Consider the following 20,663-nt stretch of genomic DNA (forward strand, 5'->3'; position numbering starts at 1 on the left):
GGTCAGATTCTCCTGGTTTCATTTCTCTGCATCCTCCATTAGATGTGAAAAGTGTAGCAACCACACACACTGGAAATATGATGGGTTACTGCATCATTATGGATGGTACAAATGAGTGTGAACTGCAAAGGTGCATTATAATTATACTAAATATTGGGATATAAAAAAATAACCAAACACCAATGCTGAATTAAGCTAATCACACTAATTAAGTTAATTATACCATAAGAGCAATATAGAGCTCATATGTTCTACAGTTTTAATGAAGCCGCACGGAGTTTTAATCAGTGTTTGATTTAATGTCCAGCTGGAGCAGGTACTCTGTGTACTAATGGATTCTGCAGTGAAATACTGTCCTCTGAATTCAACTCAGTTTCCACACTGTTTCTGTCCTTTTTTGAGGAGCAGTGCAAAATGAATGTTTAATATACATCATCTGATCTCCTTTGAGTTATATTGTGACTGACTCACAGCATAAGGGGCTCTGAGAATCTGAGCACAGTAGTAAAAAATGTCAGTGCAGCTTTGAGTGAGTTCGAGTTGAATACACAGACAATAGAATGGAGGACAGAGCCTGAATGGGCACGTAGACAAATCTAGCATGTGTGAGGGAAAGAGCAGAGCGTTTGGCACTGATAGTAACACTTGGCAGGCCTGTCCCCCTGATGCAATCATCAGCTTGACCCAGGCTTTTCCCTCAGGGGAACGAGCTCGTGGTTTGCACCACGAGTCTTTAGAGGTATGAGTGCAGGCCGGCAAATGTAATGCCAGCCACATTTGGCCGCCGCGGTGACCTTGGCTTGTAAAGGAGAGTGGTTGGCTTGAAAATATTTATTTATTTTGAACCCTTCAGTAAAACTGGTTGTGGTTTACACTTTGCTGCTCCTGCCCCAACAAACTCACATTTCAAGTCAAGATGAAGCAGAACTCAAACACCTCATCAGACGTGTGGAGCGCATTCAGACCACGATTTATCCTAATTATTTCTCCACACGCCTCACAGATGATTACGTGCTTGAGATATTACACTTTTGTGCCCAGTTTATTTTATTGTTAATAGACTGGGGTATATGACTGAGCCTTATTTAAAGACGTTTTTCAGTGTTCAGTTATCCTCCTTAAATACATTAGTTTGTTTCTTTTTACTCAAAAAAAATGTTGCATGTGCTCTGCTGAAAGCAGCATGCAGCGTAACTTTTGTGGGACAATTGAAAAATGGAAATGATCTTAACGATGCAAGTATACATAGAGAAAAATAACACTATCAGCTCAAAAGCCTACCCAACAGTTCAGCAGACACTGAATAAACCATCAGCTCAAACAGCTCATGCCGCTGGCTCATCACGCCCCGATCATTAAAATTCAGAATCAGCACTTCCAATCAACAGCTCTTACATGCTTAGAAAAAAGCATTTCCATAAACAGGTTAAAAAATGTATCAGATTCAGTAAATATATAACAGAGCAGAAATGGATTCTCTTCATGATGATGCTTCATGCCTTCTAGTTTGACTCATTGAAGATGCAGTGCTCAGTGTCATTAACAGGAGGGAAACACAATGACTGTGTGAGATGAGACAGAGGTGGTAACAATGAAACGAGTGCACATTATTTGTGTCAGATTTTTTTTTTACTGTATTAGTTTAAAAACTGAAGAAAAGTAAACATCATTTCAGGCCTTTTTCTCCCTCTGCTAAAGAGGCCATCTTTAATCTTTAGTTCCAAATTAATGTAAGCTGTGATCAGAGGTGGGACATAATGAAGTACAAATATGTTGTTACTGTACTTAAGTAGAATTTTCAGGCGTTTCTACTTTACTTGACTATTTATTTTCACTCCCTTCGTTTTAACACAAATATCTGAACTTTCCACTCATTACATTTTCAAAGCCGGCTCGTGTCTGAGTGGAGTTTTTACTTCACATCACTGCGCATTCAAACATCAAACTGATCTGAGCCTAAATGGAGAAACAACAACACACAAAAGCCGATCTTACCGGCGTGTCCTCCATCACTGCATACAAAGGGATGAAAGCGTCAAAGCCATATAATTTATGTATCATTTATACTAGACTAGACTCAGGGGTTAAAGTGTGCCAGTCGTGCCAAACGTGTCTACAATCTGTCAAATATACATCTCATGAATGATATCAAGTCATTCTGAGCCACAAGGTAGAAGCTGCAGTCAGTTTTTGGCAAAACAAATTTTATACATTCTTTATTTTTCTGGGTAAAAAATATCTGTGATATTAAAAATTAATTCTTTTTCAAGTGCGATCAGGCCAAGAGGGCAGCAGAAATTGCACCAAATATAACCTATGAAGATACCTTAAATGGCCAAAAGGACAGAATAGATTATAATATAGGATACAGAGTAGGTACAATAATGCAGTCATAAAGATTCTTGCAATATAGGATATTTCATCATTTTATATATAACCTTTTTTTAAGTCCTGTTGACGACAGCCTATTTACCAACATAAGCAAAGATATTAGACATAAAAACACATTAAAACACAGGAAATAACTTTTTGGCAGACATGTCAGTAAGTTGTGGTCACAGCAGAGTAACATGTTGTGGCAGCTCATTTCAAATGCAGCGTTTCTGTCAGTTATCAATAAATCTATCAACAAATATCAGCAAACACACAAACTGTTGCTGCGCAGTTCATTTACAAAGTGTGTCTGCCAGCTAAAGGTGCAGCTGCTGTTCAGCTGTAGGAGAGAAAAGAACGAGATAACGTCACTCAGAGGTGCAGAGAGATGTAGGACAGCTACTGGATCTGTATATGATGTATTCTCATAAATTATGTATTTTCATATAGTGAAATATTCTGCAGAACAAACTGAGGTATACTAACTTTGGTATTCAAAGGTTGCATGAAGATACTCGTCAGTTTAGTGCAGGATGAACAGTTTAGCTCGTGCTGTGCTGAGTTCACAGTAAAGCTCTGTGTCTGACTGCTGCACAGCGGCTGTGGTGTTCACGGTCAGTTAGTTTCCTCAGGCACAGCAGAGACGAGACTGAACTTAAGCTGATGATCCCGAGATTCATTCACAGAATCCCGCCTTTATACCAACTGCAAACTGTCAGTGTAAAGACAGTAAACAGGATGCTGTCAGTGTACATCAGCTCATGAAACATCTGCTTACATCTTGTTGAATTCAGTAAATCCACAAAGCGCAGCAGCAGCAGCACATGTCAGCTGATCACAGCCTGCACACACACAAAATCTACTGGAGCTACAGAAATTATTGTGAGTCGCGTTTCTGTTCCCCACACTGAACCACTACAACCGATCTTGGGGCTCCCTCACCTGCTGAATCCCACTTTAGGCCTTTATGTGCAAATTACCCGTGCATGCTAATATTTTAGCTGTCACATCCTTTTCAGTTGAATTCCATCCATTTTCTCAACTACTTATCCAGCTAGAGTTGCAGGAGGTTGGAGTCTATCCCAGCTGGGCAAGAAACAGGGTCCACCCTGAACATGCCTAACATGGAGACCCTGATCGCTGTTCAGCTATCACCAATTAACCTAATATATTCTCGGATATGTGAGAACATGCAAACCCTCCACAAAAAAGTTCAAACCCAGGTTGTCAGATCACATGATTGCATCATTAACCATATGCACCACTGTGCCACCCCTCCAATAAATTATGTTTTATTCATCTGTTGCCAACTCACAAAAATAGGCATCTTAGGACACTTTAAATTGTGAGGTAAAAATATTAAAATATTACAGAGAGCAGCCCAAATACTCCGTTTGAGCAAGCATTTGGTAACAGAGCCAGAGAAAACAATCGCTTTTCAAAGAGGAGACTCCAGCAGAACCAGACTCAAGGAAGACAAATGACCCGGATGAGGGGGAAGTCATTGGGATTTCCCCCCCTGATGGTAACTGAGCAAAACTGCTATAATTATGGTTCAGGGATAAACAAAGATAATATTTCACACTTATAATAATAGAAGACAGTAGGAAACAGAATATTTGCACTAAAAGTTGGACTTGGAGAATGGCATGCATAGTTATCATCACGAAGTAAGAGATTTTCATTTTTCAGTAGCTTTTGGGTATAAAATGGGACGATGATATACACTTGCCAGCCACATCATTAGGTACACCTTGGTAGTCCATGTTGGACCCCCTTGGCCTTCAGATCTGCCTTAATTCTTTGTTGCATAGAGTCACCAACTGTTCCTCTGAGATTTTGGTTAGTATAGCATCACACACCGTGTTCAAGAAGCCAGTTTGAGATCATTTGAGCTTTGTGGCATGGAGTGTTATCCTGCTGGAATCAGTTGTCAGAAGGTGGGTACACTGTGGTCATAAAGGGGTGGGTGTGGTCAGCACAGGTAATCAGTTAGGCTGTGGTGTTTAAGTCATGCTCAGTTGGTACTAAGGGGCCCAAAGTGTGCCAAGAAAAATAGCTCCCACACCACTCCAACACCACCACCTGATACAAGACAGGATGGAGCCATGGTTTCATTCTGTTCATGCCAAATTCTGAGGCTACCATCTGAATATCACAGCAGAGCTCGAGACTCCTCAGACGAGAAAAACAAAGCTTTTCCAATCTTCTGTTGTTGGTGAGCCTGTGTGAATTACAGCCTCGGTTTCCCGTTCTTAGCACGAGTGGCACCAGGTGTGGTCTTCTGTCACAGCAGCTGCTTCGAGGTTCGACGTGTTCAGAAATGCTCTTCTGCATAGCTTGATTGTAACGAGTGGTTATTCGAGTTACTGTTGCTTTCCTGTCTGCTTGAAGCAGCCTGGCCTTTCGCCTCTGACCTCTGACATCATCAAGGCATTTCCTCCCAGAGATCTGGCGCTCACTCGGATGTTATCTTTTTGGACCATTCTCTGTAAACCCTGAAGATGCTTCGTGGGGAAAAACCAGCAGATCTGCAGTTTCTGAAATACTCAGACCAGCCTGTCTACTAATAACAGCACTTCAGTCACCTTCCTTCCACATTTGGATGCTCAGTTTGAACTTCAGCAGGTCCCACTGATCACTTCTACATGTCTAAATGCATTGAGCTGCTGCCCTGTGATTGGCTGATTTGAGATATTTGCATTGATGTGTGATACTGCAAGTAGGATGCAATGGAAATGCATGTATTTTGTTTTTCACAGTTGTTTCTGCTCTTATTGACCAAGAAGGATGTAATGAGCCCAGAAATGAATTCTGCTGATTTCTCTGTCCATAAAAAGCTTCTGTACTGCCTTCACAACCAATCAAAGCCGTCTCTGATCGCGCTTATAGTATTTTTACCCAGAACTTTTCATTGCATAACTTCTTAAAATCTGCACTAACTTATTCATTTAGCACATCTGAATTCAGTGAAATAAAAGGAGTAAATTCATGTTGGAAAACGGTACATGTGTCACGTGATGAGATGGTTTGAAAGAAAAGGTTTTAGTGAAGCTCCACAAGTGCAGGAACCTTTACAGCCATCAAAGAAAGCCAAGCAGGCATAAAGGAGCAGGAGCAAAGTTCTTGGAGCGTTTTTATAAATCCATAAACCTTTGCAGCCTTGTGACTGATCGTCTTTCTTTATTGCAAAGTCCCCATGAACACCCAGGAGTTTTCAGTGAACCTGAATCTTGAAGAGGACATGTGACGTGCTCAGTGCTGATAACATTTGGCTGTAAGGGTTCCATGTAACATAAAAATCCAGAGTTATCAAAGCTTTTGAGAGCATTTCACAGATTTATGCTTTGTGCCAGTGTTTGTTTTCTGTGCTCACCTCATTCAGCAGGAGTGTGACACAAGCACACCCTGCACTCACATCAACCTGATATTTTGTTCTGGTTCAGGCTTTTTGAACCTTGAGAGTAGCTCCGTTCTCGGCTCGGCTGAGAGATTTTCTCATCCCAGTAATATCAGGCAAAGTGTCACATCCTCACCAGCTGGGGTGATGGGATAATGATTCACTTGCTGTCACACACTCACTTTCCTACTCACTTGTATCTGCTCCTGAACAGTTTGTTAATGTATCTAATTACGCCATTAGATAATTATGAGCTTGTATTTTAACAACTGCGAACATTAAAGCTCATAAGCAGCAGCGTAATTAACAAGAAAAATGAGTAGTAAACAAAACAATGAATGTTCTTGAAAACATTTTTCAACGCCTGGTTGATTTAGATTGGCATTATTTTAGATTTTCATTTTTCCTGTGGAAGGACTTCATGCCTTTGAGTGAAAATTCCTGGAGATGTCGGGAATCCTTGTTATAGGAGATCAGAGCTCCTCTGTGCTTTTAATTGCAGGTCAGTGTACCTTGCATTGTGCTAATTAATCCCTGAGCAGGATTGTGACTCATCATTGAGATGGTAATTTATGCCGAGAAGCCAACGTACAGAACAATGGCTCTGAAAAAGAACAGCAGAAATGCAGCTGTCATTGGGTGTGCAGACTCAGAGGTCAGGTTGTGTTCCTGAGAATTATCACATGATTCAATTACTGTAGCGAACCTCAAGGTACAGTAATGGTGTATACCTTTATCAAAAAGGTAAAATGCACTGTTTATCCAAGGTTCTGAGCTTAAATATCAGGAGAGTCTGTGTTCAGAAAATACAAAATAAAATTGGGTAAAATATTAAATATACCATATGTTTTGAGATTTGAATGTGTCCTTGTTTATTTTATTAAATGAAAACATTTAATACATTCCAACAAGTTTTATTCTGTATCTGTCTTGTGTGTCAGCGGCACGGTGGTGCAGTGGGGAGTGCTGCTGCCTAACAGCAAGAAGGTTTTGAGTGTGTTTTAAGTGTTTGTCCAGATATGCATTAGATAAAGCTTTAAGTGATGAGTCAGTCTTGAAATGCCCCATAAAGTGTCACATAAAAGGTGTGAAATAGTACAGTCTGGTTTCTGTAAGGTGCAAACCACCAGGGTACAAATAATCCCCCCCGTCAACAGTTTTCCCTTAGAGGCTAACAAGTCGTTCTGCCCCAGAGGTGCAGCAAGGACTTCATTTTTTTGAGAGCGTATGCTACAAAGCAGCTCCCTGCACTGGTAATAAACCAGAGGAAGCTTATGCTAATGTTCTTTTTCGATCCATGTAAGCAGTTCTTGTTGGAGGAAACTTGGCAGAGACTTCTGCGGTCCTGACGGCACCAAAAAAAATAAATTAGTTTGTCTGACTCTTTAGTTCTGTTGAATCAGCTGTTTGTGATCAGTAACAGCAAACATTATGTGCAGGCTTCTTTAAGACCATCGTTTCACACAATCACACCGGCCATCATAGAGGAATGAAAGAAAAACACAGCAGTTCATCAGCTGATCGTAGCTTCAGTTAAACACAGTGACTCAGACACACACATCGACAAATCCTGATTTATTTATTTATGTTCCTTCTGGGCACCTCTCCTCCAAATCTGACTATATTAACTATTCACCTTACAAAACCGTAATGTGTGTATGATATGAAAATTTGCCAGTTTTACTGTAAACAAAAACTGAACTGTCCCCTCCTGAGACTCTCTGCCACAGACTGAAGTTGTTTTACTTTTCCTCATTGTTGGACAAACGTGTGCCTCGTGGAAACGGATAAATAAAAGGATCTGAACAGGACGGAGATGATCGGGGATTTCGGCTGTGGGCTTTTCACTGTGGTGCTCTGGAATTTATCAGTCCATCAGCTTTTAATATCATATTGCATTCACAGATGGCCGTGCTTATAAAAGGACAAAAATCTGAGGAGCGCTGTTGGTTAATAACAGTCGTCTTTCTCACAAGTAAAACTGACAGGCAGGAGCAATGAGTGACTCTGACAGAACTCCAGGGGTTAGCTTATTTTAGAGCCATGTGCTCTATAATTATCCTGCGTGCTGCACACCCACTTTGAATCAGAAAACATACACCGACAAAGTTTGGCTGTTATTGTTTGACTTCCTGGTGTCTTTTTTTTTTTACTTAATAAGAATATTTTTCTGATTACTTTGACTGAATATGGTTTATGGCACAGAGGCGTCAGCATTTAGATTCAATCATTCAGTCCTGTAAAAATCAAAAAGTATCTCCAGTGTTTTTCACTCTATTCTCATTAAATGGTTGATGCTATCTGAATTTATTATGTGTGTATACAGTAATCCTACCAAAGAGACACTGAGAAGCTCTGATTAACTACTGTTAACTAACCTGTGATGCCTCACATGAATGCAACTGTTCATTTAATCCTAATTTTATTTTCTGTAAAATAGATCTATATACATTTTATTTGTCATCCTATTTTCTATTTTTAAAGACAGTGAGATAATATACATAAAAGCTAGTTTCATTATGTGGTAATGCCAAAGATACCAGAGCCTGATTTGGTAGTTTTTAAAATGTTGGAGCACCTCTGTGTACATTAACTATGTAATAAAATAGTGCATACTGTAAAGATATCAGCTAATCTTTCTTTAGGGTTGGTTTCTCTGAGGTGCAGTGGGGTCAGGGGTCAGGGTTAGGGTTCAGGGTTGTGACTCCTCTGAGGCTGAGATGGCTTTGCTGCTTTTAGGCAGCATGATGATCAGAATAAATAAACCAGCTGGGAGTAAAGTTCTGTTTTCATTTTGGTACTGCTGGGCAAAATGTTTGCACCCGGTGACTGAAACGTATATTCCTTCATTTTATTTGCAGTGAAGCTGCCACAAGTTAACCGCTGTAAGCACTGCTGTTTACGGTCCAGAGCCCAGCATCCCTTTGAATCTGTTTCTCAATAACTCAAAAGCTTTTCTTCTACCTCAGCATCTGCCTTCATCATTTTGAGACACATGAACAAAGAATTATTTGTTATTCAAAACTATAAAATGTGACTGTGATAAACAGTTTGGCATGTTGTTAAAAGCCTCTTTTTAAAGTCAGTTTAAGTCACGTTAAAGTTTTTGTGTTGTGTGCTTGTAGCGCTCTCGGATCATTTAGACACACGGTCTCTGACTTTCATCTTAAATCAGATCCATTCATCTTTTTTCCTCCCCTTGCCGCCAGGGCACAATTTTGGATTTATAATGACTTTAGAAAAATGATCTGTGATGACTAATATGCATGTCGCAGTGATTTTTCTAGAGACAGGCTGGATTAGGCTAATATTTGTGTTGGCCCTGCAGAGTTATCCTGGAAGTGAGGGTCTGCCCTGTGCTCTGTAATTGTTTCTGTGCTCTGGTTTTCTCTGGGGTGTGTGTGAGATCACATGCTGTATCATATCATATCATATCATATCATATCATATCATATCATATCATAATGGCCTTTTCCAGTTGTGATGTCTCAGTAATGACAGTTCAGTTTCATTTATCCGTTGGGGCAGCCAAATTCTTATTACAAACCTTTATTGAATCAGGTGTTTGGAACATTTTTTAACAATATTTTTGTGTTTCGTTTTCACTTTTCCTTCTGTGGTGTTCTTCCATGTAGCTTTGAAAAGCAAAGAAAAATGGTTCCAACCAGCAACTAATAATCATAATCAGCGGCATCCTAATTTAATCACAATCTTGGATCAGGCTCCATCGCTGCTCTAATCTGCTGTGTTTGGCTGTTTTGCTCTCAGAGGCAGCTGATGATGATGATGATGCTCTGCATCAGGTAAATGGGTGAGTTATGGACAAATGGGGCCTGTTGAATTTTTTTTTTTCTTCAAACTGTTTTGCTGCTGAGTGGTAGCTAAAAATAATATACAAAAACCTCTGAACTGAATTTACATCTTTGACTGAAAGGTCTCCGCAGGTTTCTGAGAGCCCACCAGAAGGCAATGGTTTGCAAGAGCTTTTCTCCTGCCTCTGTTAACAACCAATCACAGCAAAGTATCTGTTCATACACTGCTTTCATATGGCTGCTGTTTTGTTGTTGAAGTGGAGTGTTGAACATAAACAGCTGCTGTGCTGCTGTCGTTTAGCTCGTCCTCCTGTGACCGTTCACATGGCCTATGATAATATCCAAACCTTCATAATACAGCAGGCTTGAACTGATTTGAGAGTTTCTTTCTTTTTCTGATCAAGTAATGAATGGAAACATTTGAATATGCCCAGCAGATACATTTGATTAAATGTCCTCAATCATTCTTTCTCATTCATTGCAGCCAGTAGACATAATTCCAAGTTTCTCAAATTGCCTTTCTAAATGACTGAAATTTAAATGAAGATATCCCCTGATGAAGAACTGTTGCTCCGGGCAGGTACTGCAAGAAGAGCCAGCACTTCTCTAACAAGCAGCTGCTGGGTGTTTGATGGATTCAAGGCCAACATGCGGGATGTAAACACACTCTAAGGGCGTTCACGTCCCGGCTGGGAAGGTTGAAAAGGGAGAAAAATCACTTTCCCTCGCCAGGCATGGCCTCAAATAGCAATGAGGGTGGCACAGCGACGTGGCGTTACAGACAGCTAATCAACGCCCACACGTGCACACTCATGCACATGTAATCCATTTCCTTCCATATACCTAACCCCCCACCTTCCAGCAGTCTGATCTACTATAAGTGTTGTCCCTCTGATGTGCTCCTCCTCACATCCCAGCACAGAGGTTTGGAGGTGAATTATGGAGGATTATCAAAGTGAAAATGACTCGATTTGTCTCCGTCGCACCGAGCCTTTAAGTGCTATCGTGCATCAAGAAGGACATTATTTTTGATCCCTGACCAGAGTCTTTTCCTCTGAGGCCTTCAGTGTCTCTGTGAGATGGAGCTGTGTTTTCAGGGTGACCTCCACATGAGTTTGAAGTGCTGACTTTGGTCAAGACCAAGTAGCTGAAAAATGAAGCCAGTGCACAAGTGCCAAATAATGTAGTTCTTCAAATGTCTCTTTATGCACAACTTCAGCCATAAAAATAGCATGTTTACAGTTTTGATCTGCATGGGAAATCCCCCCTCTGTGACAGTTTTGGCTCTGAGCCTTAAAGCTAGGAGCATGGTCACTGTGGTCGACAGGTGTGCCAACACAGGCTGCTGCAGCCCATCACCGTCTGCTCCACTTACTGACCTGGACCTCTGAACGGTGCTGGTGGTGTTGATGCCTTTTGGAGCCTTTTAAGTATCTGATAGTTATCTGAGTTCTTGTTTGGGCTGTAAGCAAGAAGTCGGTGTTTGACTATTTAAAATTTTAGTGTTGGTCTGTTAGCACTTATTAGCAGGTGTCAGTGTCTGCGTGATGCAGTTATGCAGCTTGTTAACCAAGTGCTGATGAGTTAGCACTTTACCTTTGTTTCTAAATATGGTCACTTCAGTCTTCAAAAACAGCAAATGCTAATGTTGAAGATTCAAAATGCAGAATCCAGAAAGCAGAGAGGCTGCATCGGTTTTAATTGTTGGCCCTTTCATAATCTTTGGGAACACTGACGCTCTTCTCAAGATACATAACCTCATGTTGCTACTGATTATAAAGTGACAGCCTGCAGTGGGAGCAGGATCCCCTTATTTAATGTAGAACACACTGTATGCAGTGCACACATGTAACTGTACTAAGCTTAAAATGCCTTCATCCACATGCACGCTGTCTGTGATGAGCACAGTTGGCGTGCTGTAAGGCTGAGGACTCCTCGTAGCTCTGAAACAAGAGCGTTGCTGTTTGAAGTTCTGCTGCTTGTGGAGAAGCAGCACACACACCCTCAGGCCTGCTGAAATGTGAAAGCTTCAACTCTTAATTTGATTCCTGCCTCTGCCTGCTCCCTTCATCGTTTGGAGCCTCTTTTTTGTGTACACTATATGACATTTTTGTTCCTTTTTTCCCTCCTAACTCATCCTCCTTATGTTCCATGTAGCTTTAATTACGTGTGAGTCAGCTCGGCTCCTTCGGTGATTCACTTCATTACAGCTCCTTCTCATCCAGTCTGCAGCTCTGAGAAGTGTCAGCACCACATCGCTGTGTTTTCTGCACAATTGCTTGACTTAAAGTGCGCACAGAGTTGCATGTGCACGCACACAGGCACACAGTGGAGGAGCGTTTGTGTTATTGAGTGTCCAGAATTTTAATGATGCGTCTGCCAATCAGAATAAATTCTTTGACTACAACACACTGACACTGATTTCCTTGAGGGGATCTTCTTTCATTTTTATCTACTAAGTAATCACAGTGTAAAGCCCTATTTAGATATATGTGGAGAAAGTCATTTGTCAGCTAAATGTAATCAAAAAGACATAGGTCTGTTTCCCACTCTTCATCATTTCACAGCGCTGCTGGGTGCTGCTGCTGTACCCTTATTCTCCGAGCTGCACTTCAAAGTGCCGTCAGGCCTGCAGACAGGCAGGATGAAGAGTGAATATGGATGCATATGACTTCAAAAGATTTGCTCCTCATTCACAAAACCTTCTAGTTTTTATTTATGCGTTTATTTTCATGAGACGCTTCTAGTTTTATGCAAGCTGAACTCACAATACTGCATGAACCCGCTTTTCCCCTGGCCTGGTGATGCAGTCCTCGACGTACCAAAACATTTCTTTGGAGATGATTTTAATCTTCGATACACGAATAAGCAGGTGGGCAGATCGTTCAGCTTTCCCCTGCATCTGTATGAGTGCTTTTTTCCAGCACCCCCCTGTTTCAGATGTCCCACACCCCATAATTTTAATCAACCATCAACTATAAAAAAAAAAAAATTGATTTATTCATTTACTTATTTTTAGCTTGACAATCAGCAAAGTCTTGTTTTACTTCCCAACAAAAATTCCACCCATTTAAATTAGTTTCATTTTTCCCCCTGATTGGTTACACACATGCACATGCACACACACACACGCACACACACATTCTTTGTAATTTAATGTAAGGTGTATTTGTTGTGAATTGCTACTATATATAACCTGAAGTTGAAATTGGAAGTTAGAGCTGCCTGTTTTGTACTACCGGATGTAAAGAACTTCTCTCAGCTTGGATTGAACTTTAATTAGATTTTTTTTAACCACTTTCAGATGAGAAATTCAGTACATCCTCAGTTCCACTTTAGCACGGGTCCTGCTACCTTGTGGGTTTAATTAACCAATGTTTTAAACTTTCAGCTATCGAACAGTTGAACAGCAAAACTCCGAGTAAAACTGTGCTCAGGATTTATTTAGTTTTTGTCCACATCTTTGCGTGTCTCTCGCTATGCCGAGCTCGCTCTTATAGCTTCCACCTCTCTTCCCTGTTGTCTCCTCTGTTGTTCATTCTTCTGCAGTAAAGGTAATGAATTACACGAGGCAGACCACATAGATCCACTGAAACCCAATAATGAGGGCAGTGACCCTCAGGCTGCTCGTCTAGTCCGCTCCAGTCCGGGGGTTAATGGGAGTAATTCCACCTTGATTAATCATACTAACAGTAATTGGCTATTGATAGCTTTAGGCATTTCCCCTTCTCTCCTTATTTTCCTCAAACTGCCTGTGAGATGAGCTGTCTAAAGTCTGCTGTCCTTTTGATTCACTGCTGGCACAGGTTTCGTGTCACTGCACTCACAGCAGATGAAAAGTGAGCGAACCTCTTGAAAAGAAGCTGTTGCTTTCTGTACTAAGATTCAAAGAGATTTCCCTGAAGGATTCACAGACTGTTAAATACCTGATATGAACATTTAGCTGCACCGCTTCAATCAGATATTATTATGAAGTTGTGCGTGACTGCATGAGGATTTTTTTTTTTAACCTTTTGTTGGTCACGGGACTATAATGAAATGTTCACTGGAGCGTAGAGGTTACAGACCTTTCTTTGGTCGATGGGAATCTCAGTCCAAGTCATTTTCATCAGTGGCCCATGTGGCCGATGTTTCTGTCAATTCCAGCACTCCATGATTGGTTCCAGAAATTAGCTACAATTCATTTTCCCCCTGTTGTTACCCTCACGGCGCATGTTATGTTTTCTTTTTTTCTCACTTAATCTTCTGGCCTTTGATGGCTGGGTGACGCAGCGGTAATGGAGACATAAATTTCTCCTGAAGGCTTCGGGCCTTTTAACGGACACAGATAGGCTGCGGAGATCAATAAAGATGCTGAGCATTCGTTTTAACAGGGAAGAGAGTGTGTGCATGTTGGACGTGGGTGTTGAGCAGAGGAGGGCATAAATAATTGACTAACCCGAGTTGCCTTACAGGTTACACACACAGTGCTGGTGAAGGTTTCTATTCTCTTTACTTTACGGCCCAAACCGCCCAACAAGTGTACCTCTGTGTGGAGTCACGCTCACGGCTGCTGACGGGTCTCTTAATTAAGGGGTGGGGTAGAAATACAGCAGCCAGCTTTGGGGCGCTCTCTCTGTTCTCCGATGGAGACCTGAGCTCACAAACAGCATCTGCAGTGATTTATGCTGCTGTCAGATGGATGTTTTAAGATCAGGCCCCGAACTTGCTTTAAAATGAAGCTAGTTGGTTACAATGCCATTCAGGCAATAAATCCAACACTTACAAAATGCTCCTAATCATTCTTTTTGGTTCCCTCATCATTAGCATTTATATTAACAAATAAAACAAATGTATACAGCACTGTTCAAACATGTGTGCAAAGCTGTGCAAACATGCAGAACTTTCACAAAACCCGTTTTACTGAAATAATCACATACCTGTGAGTCATACCTGTAAGTGTGGAGTTTTATCCATATTTAACACAAAACTACGGTGGCCCTGAGAGGTCAAACGCACTGCAACTTAAGAAAGCACCAACAAGTAGAAAACCACACAAAACACAATCCAAGTTGAATAAAACACAATAGAAATATTGAAATAACACTTCTCAGCTGTTCAGTCTGGACCCTGGAAACATTTCCATTGGGTTTTGTGAGATTTGTTTTTATTTTAACTTCTATTGTGTTTTATTCAACATCTTTTGCAGCATATTTTTATTTGCTGGTGTTTGACCTCTCACTGTACAAAACAAATGTGCTCCTTTACCAGGTGTGACTGCACTTTTTCACCTGTTTCCACTCAATGCAAATGCACAAACAGTGTGAAAGTGTGTAGGGAGTGTTTCGGGGCCATACTGGAATTAAGTCTGTCTTTACTTTCTCTTCCCTTCCTCCTCTTTCTCACGTCCTTTACCTTTAAGTTCCTCGTCACTCTTAGCCTCTGTTTTTCCCCTCCTAATCATCCTGATTACCTTCACCTACTCACTCCTTATTTAATGACTGCACCACCTTTTTGCTCACACTCTTACCTTTGGATGAGAGAGCAGTTCTGGTAAAAGCAGTTTTTGTTACTCTTATTTACTTATTACTTACTAAATTAGTTAAATGTGGACTTTTCTGTATCTTTTAAGAGGGCTGTTTCAGTCTAATTTTAGTCTTCAGCACTGCTTTTGTTTTCTTCCAGTATCCAGTTTGTGGTGTTTTTTTCCATTTGTGTTCAGACTGTAATTTACTTTAGAAAACACATTTTCTTTCAAAGGTCTGTAATTTCAGTGCTTTATTAATTCCCTGTATTCTAATTAGATGTCTATGATGATGGTGAGCCTTTGTAAATTGTCATAATCGGAACAACTCCTGTAACTTAAGAGCAGTAAATATGCTTGAATTTATAGCAAAGATTATTCCAAAAAGAGGCAAAAAAACATCCGAGTTCAGGCACTGACCTGAAGATTTAAAGAGTAATACTTTTTCATGAGTGGTTTGAAGAATACCGTCAGTGTTCCGGTTATTTCCATTTCCTTACGTTTTATTTTTATTTATTTTGGTAAGATTGATACACATCAGTTTAGAAAAATATTCACAACCCAATGAACATCATTTTAATAACATTAAAAGGATCAATAAGCAGCTCATAGCTGGGAGGAATACATTACTAATATAACCTCCCATTTAAGTTAAGGTCAGAATATCTAATAGGTGTATTGAAGTGAAGCTGGTTCAAACTCCCCTTCTAACTCTTGCCCTGATACTGATGCACGCACACGATGTAAAGACAATGTTTAATGACTGCAAACGCACTTCAGTTCTTTGGCTTTTCTTGTCCAGACGGTGCGGTGCAGCCCTCGACACAGGCTATTGTTCACGTATAAACCTCCTCTCAGTGTTGCCACTTCAGAGGTCATGCCAGGTGTCTGAATCAACTGTAACCTTTTGTTATTTAAAAGCCTTTTGGCTTGTGAAAATCTAGGATTTCCATCTGTAACATATTTGTAGCTCAGTCAGCCTCGTCTCTCAAGCTGGTCTAAGATCCTCCTCCAGAGCCCAGAGCTCTCCTTGTTCCAGCTTGGCAGCAGCGTCCACGGTCTGCATTATCAGTTTCTGTTACTGTCACGTTGCCCTGCAACAAAAGAAAGGAGGTGATGGAAACCCTAGTGCAATCAGATCCCTGCAATTCACCACCTCACACTTCTTATAATCAACTTCTGACACTGAAAATGGAAAAATGTCATATTTCCAGAGATGGCGTGTACATTAAAAGGAGGATAGAGGATGTTCTTCTTCATTCAAACCAAACTGCAAGAGTGTGCTTCCTCAACTGCAGCATGTTTCAAAGGCATTAATATTTCTGCCATTTGAAAAAATAGCACTTGCGAGTTTATAGCATTAGATTTACATTAGCAAATGCATATAATTGGATTCTACAGTGTGTGGGGAGCATTATCTGCAGCTCTATAATTTGGCTGTACTGCAAAGGGCTGAACTCAGCAGATGGATGGATGCTGGCTCTTGGCACCTTCTCACCGCCTGTGTGTGTGAGCAGCTGCGTACGCCTCATTTACGGGTGTAAAGATGAACATGGCTTTCTCTCCTCTTCCTTAGCCACAATCCCAAATCCACTTTGCAGCCTTAAGAACGGATATTCAAGAGATTGGGGGGAAAGTCATGAAAGTTCACGGCCTGTGTGAGCAAGTCGGCCTCAGTGCATCTCCTCACACCGAGCTTGATTAATAGTTAGTCTGAATTTTTGGAGAGACTCAAGGACTCTTGTAGTTAATGTCTTTTTAAACCTCGGATCAAACATAAGACTGTTTAATAACGTTGCAGAATTAAACACGCAACCCTAAAGTTCTGTGACTCCAGTCATAAAAACCAAACGTGATCCCAGTTTGACCAGTGTACTCTGCACCTCTTCTGCTCTTTGATACTGGAAAAGAGGCAAAGCTGGCAAGCAGGAGAGGTGGTTTGTAATTCTGTTTGATTTCCTCTTTATATTGTTTTGCTCTGTGTGGCTGCACAACGCAGGTGGAGGAAGTTTAAGGGAAAATTATTGTATATCCCTTAGATGAGTCAAAATTTCACATATAGGATTAATGAATGATGCATCTCTGTTATCATACATTCAGATTCTGTGACCATGTGAATCTTCATGTCTTATCTCGTCGCTCTGTCTAGGATTCTGTTTCATTTCAGTACAAGGCTCCTCCTGAGCTCTGACCACAGCAGACCTTAACAGTATGTGACATTTCCAACTTCTCCAAAGTCTCCATTAAAAGTCTGTGTGCCTGAGGCATGTGATTGCACTTCAGACTGAACTTCTGAGAAGAATGTGCGACAAAGAAGACTGAAGGTTTCCAGCGTGGGCTCCAGTATGAAGCTGTAGGTCACGAAGCACTGGGTGTCCTACTAAAGGTCTTTTCTGTGGGAGTCACTTTAGGTTCAAGTGTGTAATTCTTTTCTACTCCCCTTTCTTTCACCATATTCTCCATAAAGGTCAGTCCATGCTTGAGTGTGAATGTAGGTTGAGAGTCTGTGGGATATGGGAAAATAAAAAGGATTTTTCTTATCTTCTGTAGTGCTCTGTGAATAAATCTATCCTCTGGCTTATCCCTCTTTTCCTTAGCAAATGAAGCTCTGGCAGTTTCCTGATGGGTGCCAGCGATTTCATCTTTATTAGGAAGCAAGGTTGCACAAAGGTTGGGTAAACACAATTAGGCCACCAACCTTTTCCTTTGGAGAGGCTGGGCTGTGACTCTAAGTGGCAGATGCTGCAGGGGCACTCCAGGTAGATCTGTCTGTTTAGTACAGATCCTTCCCGTGTCTTCCAGGGGGAAATGGGAGGAGAAATAAACAGCTCCACTGCCTGTGAGGCATCGCAGCCTTTTCTGAAGCAGAAGGCAGAACATCTTTTTTATGCTGTAAGATTGCTGCTGTAGGGTAGCAATGTCCCCGTTACAGAACAGAGCAAGCACTGACTACGAGACATGTGACACTGATTACGTCCAAGACAGAAAAAGGAAAAGCTGGGCTGGGGATGACGGCGGGTTGCAAAGAGGCTTGCAGATGCAGGGGTCTGTTTGAGATTGCATGGCATGAACCATCAGCTGATTTAGGCTGCTACTAAGTGTCCATTTATTCTCACCAAAACCTTGCCAAATTGCTAAAGTTTATGTATGTTTGTGAATATTGAATTCTGTGGCTATTATCTGAAAAATATATTCATTATAGATAGGTGGTATAGAATACTTTGAGTTTGATCAAGGACCTAACACCGTTTGACTATTGATTCTTATAGTTTCTAGCTTTTTGTCCTTACTGTTATTCTTATAAATGATTGATATATTTTATTATTTTAGCTTTTTATAGGTCCTTTTTTTTGTTTTATTTTAATGAAGTACAAATTGTTGCAGTATCATTGTTGTGGTTTCAGAAGAAATATTTAGTAAAAGCCCCGTATTTTTTAGTGGTTTTTTTTTTTTAGTGTTTGTTTTTTCTGGTGAACTTTCTGTCACTGTTCTATTTACTTATCCACTGGATTAACTATTCCTGCTCTTAAATAATAAATCAGATTTTTTAAAATATAATTTATCTATTGTTGCATACCTCTATTTTACTTTTGTCTTGCCAACATTTACATTTACTTTCACCTTTGATTAATGACCTGGCAAAGAAAAGAGGAAACATTGACCCCCCCACATGTTAATTAGCTCTGATAATGAATCTTCCTGAGGGCTGATTAACATTTGAGACGTGATTGGTGTGAGTGTTCATTAGCTCACTCTGAGAAGGCTGAGCGATAACAAATGGTATCGATGGTAAGTGTCCAAGTGTGATTTATGCAGTGATTTATGCAATTATCTACCCAATGGACTTGCCAGAAAGTCCAGTGAATGTTATCCTTCACTCTCTGGATGAGTGTCATTCATCATAATATTGCTGAGTGCATCAAACACAAGCTGGATTTGGGATTTGCAAACTGAGATCAAATGTGTTGAAAACTTGAATGAGAAGTGAACAGAAATCAGTAGTGGGCCAAACCTCAGAGGGAGGAAGGGAGCAATAGCATCATCAAGAAAGAGCATGAGAAATACCAAAGGTTGAGAGAAGAGCTAGAGAGGATGTGGAAGGTGAAGGTAACAGTGGACCCAGTGCTGATGGGAACACTCGGATAGTGACCCCCAAAATGTGGGAGTGGCTCCAGCAGATTCCAGGAACAACATTTGTAGGGTCCTTACCCACAATACAAAGCGCCTTGAGGCGACAGTTTGTTGTGATTTGGCGCTATATAAATAAAATTGAATTGAATTGAATTGAACATTTGAGCTCTCAAAGAGCACAGTCCTGGGAACTAGGACTAGTCCTGGGAAGATCCTGCACAGGACCCTCAAGCTCCCAGGCCTCCCAGGCCATGGCTATCACAACAGCTGTTTCACATAAATAAATTGAAAATATATGAAAACCTCATTCAACAATCTCAGTTTCAAATGCAATGCGAGTCTTCTACTAGAATTCATATTTTAGGTACAATTTTATGTAAATGTTTAAGTTTCCGTCATATTTCCTGCAGGGTCACTCCATATTGCATAATTTGGATATTGCCAGGTTTTTCAGTCATGAACTGACATGGCCGTATTGTTACCTCACAAACATACTTCACTCACTCCTCACTAACAGGTCTGCATTAAAGAGGACAGAGCAGGAGCTGCTATAGCTGCAGCCATTCACTCCCAAAAACAGAAGACCTGACCAGCACTCATGAGAACTGAACACACATCAAAGGATCCCATGTTTGATCTATGCGCTGTACTCTTGACTTGCAAACTATAGGATTATTATAAATTGCTGTGCCATATTTGATCATTTTTCTACTGCAGTGTTGAACGATTTGACCTTAACTGTCACATTTTATTTTTTTTTTAAATGTACTGATTGAAATTTGTTGGAGACTTCATGCTTTTGTCAACTCCAGACTAAAACACACAAAGTCACAGAGAAGGAAAAACTATTTCATATTTTGTAATAGGACGACTTGGGTTGACATCATGCCTCAGACTGTCCTCAGTATTCATATCAGACCATCAGAGTGACTGAAATTTGAGTTTTAAGGTGAAAAACAGTGTTTGGGGCAGTTTCATAGTGTCTTCATCCAGCAATCATTGCTGTTAGCAACAGTGTGTTAAAAGTATTATTAATTTAGTTGCTTAGCCTGGGGTTTATAGAGAGAACTGCAGAACACTCTGTATATAATTATTTTATGATCATCCATCCATCCTCTTCCGCTTATCCTGTTTAAGTCGTGGGGGGGTTGGAGCCTATCCCAGCTGTCATAGGGCGAGAGGCAGGGTACACGCTGTACAGGTCGCCAGCCTGTCACGACCTGAGGCTAACACAGAGAGTCAGACAACCATTCACACTCAGTCACACCTATGGGTGATTTAGAATCACCAATTAACCTAAACCCAGTAACTGCATGTCTTTGAACTGTGAGTGGAAACCGGCGTATCCGGGGAAAGCCCACGGGGAGAACATGCAAACTGCACACAGCAAGGCCCGGGCCAAGGCAGATTCAAACCCAGACCTTCTAGTTGTGAGGCAACAGTG

General features: G+C 40.8%; 1 protein-coding gene across 2 annotated transcripts in view; it reads left to right on the forward strand.

Annotated features, from left to right (window-relative positions):
- Positions 1 to 20,663, forward strand: part of caln1 (calneuron 1) — a 56,786-nt gene that overhangs the window by 25,413 nt on the left and 10,710 nt on the right. The window lies entirely within an intron of this gene.

The sequence above is a fragment of the Archocentrus centrarchus genome, chromosome 13, assembly GCF_007364275.1.
Source record: "Archocentrus centrarchus isolate MPI-CPG fArcCen1 chromosome 13, fArcCen1, whole genome shotgun sequence".
Lineage (NCBI taxonomy): Eukaryota > Metazoa > Chordata > Actinopteri > Cichliformes > Cichlidae > Archocentrus > Archocentrus centrarchus.